Genomic DNA, 7500 nt, shown 5'->3' on the forward strand with positions numbered 1-7500 from the left:
TTTCACGGTGTGTAAACGATACATTTCATAGAGACAGTTACTCTACTCGGGAGGGGGAAAAAAGGGGAACCATCATATAATATTATTTCTTTTGAACGTGTTTACTCTCAATAAGGCATGAAGTCTCAGACAGATGTGAGTCTAAATATCTTTAAACATTTATTTTTATTTTCAAATCCATATATTGTGTGTTTATGCGCGTGCGCGTATGTATGATATACATGTGTTTGTCTGAATGTCTGTCTGCTGTCTGTCTGTCTGTCTGTCTGTCTGTCTGTCTCTCATATATATATATATATATATATATATATCATTACATTATGTAGGGACGGAGGGACAGGGTGGGTGGAGATAGACAGACAGACAGACATACAAACAGACTGATAGATAGATAGATAGATAGACAGACAGATTCAATAAACCTGGACATATGTAACTGAAGACGGTATCTGCATACAAATCTGAACACGTGTTTATCATGACTAATCACCGTTGAAATATACACAACACACACACACACACACACACACACACACACACACACACACACACAAGGAAAAGAAAGAAAAGTATGCTGACATAACACTGGCTGCCTGCGAGAAACTGAACAGTGAACAAGCGTCCGACAGACTCTTGAAACGGGCTACCGTTTCTTCTTTACCACTACTTCGATGTGTATGTCTGTACAACCCGATCACCCCTCTGCCCCATCTCCCTCCCCCCTCTCCCGCTCCCCCCCCCCACCCACCCCTCGCCCCCCGCACCCCATATCCACCCCTCCTATCTCCCCCCGAGCCCCCCAACACCTTCGTGACGGTCCACGAGTCTCTCTGTCTGTCTGTCTGTCTGTCTGCTTGTCTCTCCCACTGTCTGTCTGCCTGTCTGTCTGACACTAGTTTGAAGTGGACGCTCTGTGTGTGTGTGTGTGTGTGTGTGTGTGTGTGTGTGTGTGTGTGTGTTTGTCTATGTGTGCGTGCATTTTGTTGTGGTGTGTGTGTGTGTGTGTGTGTGTGTGTGTGTGTGTGTGTGTGTGTGGTATGTTATGAGTGCGTGTGCATGCGTGCGCGCACAAACGTGCAAGCGTGCGTGCGCGCGTGTGTGTGTGTATGTGTGTGTGTGTGTGTGTGCGTGCTTCTGTGTATGTGGATATGTGTGTCTGTGTCTGTGAGTGTTTGTGCAGACCAAACACCCGTCCACAAATGTATCTTAAATAGAGAGATAGGCTAGCCAGTTGACATAAGAAGCTCCAGCTAACACCGACGTTAGTGTGTGTATCTTCTTCCTTCCTTCCTTCCTTCCTTCCTCTCTTCCTTCCTTCCTTCCTTCCTCTCTTCCCTTTTTGCCTGATAGTATAGTCCTTCCCCAAGCGCAGTGCAATTGTCCTGTCTACCACTCTTCGTCTATGTTTTGGTTTTTTGTGTGTTTTGTTTTTTGTTGTTGTTGGTTGTTGGGGTTTTTTTGTTTTGTTTTGTTTTGTTTTGTTCCTGCATAGACAATAGGTTTTTCTCATCTGCATAACACAACATGACGAAGACTACCAAGTGACTGTCCACGCTGTGAATCACAGGGTCTGTATGCATAGAATGGGCAGACAGACATCTCAGTGGATAAGCTGGTAGGCCAACTGGAAATCTGCCCGACTCGGAAGACGGTGTGCACGGGTTCGTGTCCCATACAGGCTACGTACGCACCGGGATTTTTTACCACCCAACCCCCACCCACCACCCCACTCCACACCCCTCAATGGTTTCCCCATTGCAATGGGAAATCATTTACAGCTTAGTCTTTTGTGAAGGACTATGACTCTCAAACGTGGAAGCAAAATTGCACCGGCTCTTAGTGCTGCAGCCTTGGGGGGGCTAGTTGGCCTTTGGGAACCATCCCAACGCCGACTGTCCTAAAACACTCTTGGCCGAGAGAGTGGGGATGTAACTTGGGCAAGACACTCTCCACTATAAACAAATTCTAGCCCAGATAGTTGGGATAGCAGTTGCCTCCTCTGCTGTTCTTATGGTCATAGTCGGACGCGACAGACTATCATATATATATATGTGTGTGTGTGTGTGTGTGTGTGTGTGTGTGTGTGTGTGTGTGTGTTTAAAGTGCCCAAGAACCCACGGGTACGTAACGTACTCGGACTCGTCTGGATATTCAACGGCACTGTGTTTAACATTTCCTCTTCTGCCTTTGCCAGCTTCAGCATCTGAGGCTCCGGTTCCCGTCATCCTCACCCTGCCTCCTTCCTCTGGAACCACCAGACTAATTATGTAACCGGAGCTGCCGACGCAAGCCACCTTATCAGGCACCGTAAATAAAGTGACGGTTAAATGCATAAATAATCCAGAGGTGGTCGAGCCATGCCAAGAAAATAAAAATAAAAATAATAAAATAATAAAATAAAACTTCTCCTTTCTCTCTCAGCCATCATTCTTTTCTTCTTTCTTCTGTGTGTGTGTGTGTGTGTGTGTGTGTGTGTGTGTGTGTGTGTGTGTGTGTGTGTGTGTGTGTGTGTGTGTGTGTGTGTGACCCACATTCAACTTGAACATAAATAATCCTGAGATGGTACAGCCTCGCTGAAATTTCTCCTTTCTCTCAGCGCAGTATTTCTTTGAACAGTAATGGTCAACACTGAATACGAATATGTGCGAGACTGGAAATGTAATTCAGAATGAAGACTTTTCTTTCAGGAATAATGATTTAATGTTTAACACACACACACACACACACACACACACACACACACACACACACACACACACACACACACACACACACACACACACACACACAAAACCGTTTTAAAAAAAAAAAGAGCAGCATGGCACGTGAAAACACAATGTCATTGTATATCATTATATAACGAGCCAGACACGGGCACAAAAAAAGGCATCTTTGACGGGGACTGATTCTCCCCCAGGTATCAGTGTGCAACAATAACCACTTTGCCACAGCATCAGGAATGTACTCTGTGTGTGTGTGTGTGTGTGTGTGTGTGTGTGTGTCTGTGTCTGTGTGTGCCTGTGTCTGTGTGTGTGTGTCTGTGAGTGTGTGTGTGTGTGGGTGGGTGGGTGTGTGCTCGCGCGCGCGCGCGCGCGTGCGCGTATCTTTGAATGACCAAGCTTTCACACTATTTCGCTGTTTCAACTGTGCCTGAGAGAGACGCACAGACACACATGCACACAGACAGAACAGAGACAGATTACCATAGACTACCTCCCTGTGGACTGTCAACGCTGGAATCGCACCAGACGAACCTTGGTGAGGGTCTACAGGGGGTTCAGGATGAACAGCATCAGGGCAATGCCCCTGATACAGCGTGGACAAGGGAGGTAGCAAGAAGAAGAATGAGGGGAAGGAGGAGGAGAAGAAGCATTACACGAAGGACAAAAACAAGAACAAAAAACACAAGAAGAAGAACAAGGAGTAGACAGACAGTAAGAGAATCAATCAATCAATCAATCAAAAACACTTATTAATCCACATGGAAATTAACTTGTTAATAAAGAAAAACGGAGCTCAACACAGTTTAGCATCCACGACTCTTCCCAAATGCTTTCTTCAAGGGCAAAAGTTATGAAAGACAGACAGCGAGGTACCATTCATCCCACACCCTGTCTCCATCATCTATGATAATCACCATGCATAATTATGTAACCTCAGCTGCTTAGGGAAGCCTTGATATCAGCCACCGAAAATGAAAAAGATGACTGTTCACTTCATAGATAATCCTAGGTCTGGATGGTGGGAGCCACACAGAACAGCTTCTCAGGTCTTTATTTATGCCATCTCTCTTTGATGTGATCAAAAAATCAATGCTACTTGTCCAAACAATTGCAGAAGGGCCCTTTCAGGGTTATTGATACAACCAACAATATAGACTTCACCTATGAATGATTCTGAAATGGTTAAGTGATGTTAAACATAAATATTCCTTTCTCTTGCCTTTTTTTGTGATGGTTGGGTACACACAATGAATGTTGAACTGGAATCTGAGTGTGAAAGGATGCGGAATGACGATCTTTGGTTCATGCAGGCTGACTTATATATATATGACCATCAGAACAGCAGAGGAGGCAACTGCTGCTCCGACTATTTGGACTAGAATTTGATTATAGTGGAGAGTGTCTTGCCCAAGTACATCCCCACTCTCTCGGCCAAGAGGGTTTTAGGACAGTCGGCGTTGGGATGGTTCCCAAAGGCCAACTAGCCCACAAGGCTGCAGCACTAGGAGCCAGTGCAATTTTGCCCCCTAGTTTGAGAGTCATAGTCCTTCACAAAAGACTAAGCTGTAAATGGTTTCCCATTGACTGGAGAAACCATTGATAATACAGCTCTCACTTTGCTGTTGGCCCAAATGTAAACTTATGTCAATCTGTGATATAAGCCGAGTGTTGGGCTGACTTACTGTACTGCAGAAACACCAGCCTTGGAAATATTTCAGTCCACACGACACAGAAGCGAACAGCATGTCGTACAATAACGATTAACCATACAAAGAATAAAAACACATCTGCATATTACATTGTTGAAGAAAACAGTAATACCATACAGAATAAGCTGTACGTTTGTTGATTTGAAAACACATCAGCTTGCGTATTTAAACCGTTCTTTGGTACCTTCATATCAAGTAGTATGTATTTCTCAAGGATTGTGTTGACGCTAATTCGAAATCATTGGTTGTGTGTCACACACACACAGAGACAGACAGACAGACAGTCGGAGAGACAGGCAGGCATTCCGGCAAGCAAGCAAACGAATAGAAACAAAACCAAAAAGGACTTTTGTGAATTGGAGGATTATGTCAAGGAAAGGACAGAAAAAAAAAAACGAAACATGGGACGCAAATACGTGTTATCTCCCATTCCAGGAGTCCGCGCATCGTTTTTGTTTTTTGTTGTTGTTGTTTTCTAGTTCATTCTCCACTCTGTGTTTTGTGCCTCGTGTCTAGATTTATCATATTACGTGTTCAAGAAAAATGTATTGAGATTTTTTTTCTGCTTTGAAACCCTTATGAGGGACAGCTTTTTAGGTATATATCATCTTCTTTTTTCTTCAGAAAAAATCATCAGAAGACAGAGAGTTGTCTGAGGCGAGCGAGGGAGAAAGATAATTCTGCACTCACATCAAGCAGTTCATGGATAAGCCTACAGTTTGAACCCCCACCCCACCCCCAACCTCAAAAAATGCAGTGCAGTAAAATCGGACAAAGCAATCATTTATTCAGCAATTCAGCACACACACACACACCCCCCCAACACCCCCGCGCCGCTCTCCTCCCCCACCCCAACCCACACTCCCACCCACCCACCCCCCGTACCCCATCCCCACCCCCTCCCACACACATACACTCCCCACCCCCACCCCCAGCGAAAGGTCTCACAGCCTGTTACAGCCTTGGGGTCAGTGGATTCGTACCCACTGTGTCCAGGGCTTGGTATAGGAAGACGGGGCCCTGATTCTCCCCTTCTGCCATTTTTCTTTAACTTTCGCCAAGTGAAATCAGGGCCCCGTTCATGACACCGGGGTACAGTCAGAACCAAAAACGGAGTAAAGTGCCTTTCTCTGGGATGCAAAAACTATTCCCAAACAAGACGGGGCCTCGAAACCCTATGCTTAACTCTCTCCATACGAACGGCGAAAGAGACGACGTTAACAGCGTTTCACCCCAATTACCATCATCAAAATATTGCAAGCGGAAGGCTCTTATACTGAAGAGGTGAATGTTGACAAAGAATACCACAATTCTGACGACGGAAGCTAAAGGTTGGGTCATTCAGACACCCACTGGACATCCGAGGGGTCTGTGTAGAGGAGAAGAGAGGACTGGCCGTACTGAGTGAGTTAATCACTGGTGTGAACACTGGATCGGAGGTCCAACGCTTGGTCAGACTTGGGAATGATTAAAACAAGCAGAGCTGTTGTCGTCCATTTGTTTTTAGTTTACTTCTTTTTTTTTTTTTCTTCTTTTTTTTCTTTTTCTTCTTCTTCTTTTTTTTTTTTTTTTTTTTTTTTTTTTCTAAAGCAACATTTTGCATTGGATGTGATGTTCTGATACAAGTAAGACGTAACGTCAAAGCGGAAAGGGGAAAACCAACTACAGAACAGCTTCTTCTTTTTTTAATTTTTTTTTTAAGAGCGATTTAACAATGTGTGTGTGTGTGTGTGTGTGTGTGTGTGTGTGTGTGTGTGTGTGTGTGTGTGTGTGTGTGTGTGCACGCGTGTGCGCGCGCCTGTGTGTGTTGTGTGTCCATGTGTATTTCTGTCTGCCGGTCTGTCTATGAGTGTGTCTGTTTATCTGTCTATCTGTGCGAGCGTTTGCGCCTGTGTCTGTCTATGTGTGTGTGTGAAAGAGCTAGAGATTCTCGGTGTGCATGTGTTGGTACGTGCGTGCGTGCGTGCGTGTGCGCGCGCGTGTGCGCGCGCGTGTGTGTACGTGTATGTGTATGTGTGTGCGCGCGTGCGTGTCCTTCCTTACTTACGCAACCCTCTCTTCCCTGGTGAAGAAAGCATCTAGCTAGCTTTTCAAAAATGATAATGAAATGAAAGAGTCAAATCAAGACAGTACAGAGCGGAAAAGAATCACACAACAACAACAACGACAACGACAACGACAACGACAATAACAACAACAACAACAACAGCAAAAATAAAGAATAAAAAGGTGGGGGGTGGGGAACACAGATGAAAGAAGGAGAAAAGCAAAAGAAAGTGAACGTTAAAGACGGTGGCGACAAACACAGCCCTGTGGGAGTCCAGAAAGGTAACGTGGCGCCACGAGGGCGGTGACTAGATTGTAACTGACAGTTGTTGGTCTTTCTTTCTTTTTTTTTTCTTTTTTTTTTTCTTTCTTCCTCTTGGAAAACTAAACATAACAAGGCCTCTGCCAACGTCTTCTGACAGGTTCCATCTTAGTCATTATCATCACCATCAACCGTTTCTGCTGATGCTGTTTTTTTTTTTTTATTATTATTATTATTATTGCTCCTGTTCTTTTTGTAGTTCTGTTTCTGTTTCTGTTTCTTCTTCTTCTTCTTCTTCTTCTTCTTCTTCTTTTCGCTTTATTGTTTGTTTATTCATTCATTTATTTGTTTATTATGGTTTGTGTCGTTGAATGGGCAGACCTGTATAAAAAAGGCCTTTATTGTGCCTAATTCTTTATCTATTAAATATTCAATCAATTAGTTGTCTGCTTCTTCTTCTTCTTCTTCTTCTTCTTCTTCTTCTTCTTCTTTTCATTTTATTTATTTATTTGTTTATTCATTTATTTATCTATTTATTATTGTTTGTGTCGTTAAATGGGCAGAACTGTAAAAAAAATTAAAAAAAAAAGGGGGGGGGGGCCTTTATTGTGCCTAATTCTTTATCTATTAAATATTCAATCAATTAGTTGTCTTCTTCTTCTTCTTCTCCTCCTCCTCCTCCTCCTCCTCCTCCTCCTCCTCCTCCCCTTCGTCCTCTTCGTCTCCATCCTCATTTTCTCAGTTCCTTAATTCCTCCTCC

This window comes from Babylonia areolata, chromosome 18 (genome assembly GCF_041734735.1).
Source record: "Babylonia areolata isolate BAREFJ2019XMU chromosome 18, ASM4173473v1, whole genome shotgun sequence".
Classification (NCBI taxonomy): Eukaryota; Metazoa; Mollusca; class Gastropoda; order Neogastropoda; family Buccinidae; genus Babylonia; species Babylonia areolata.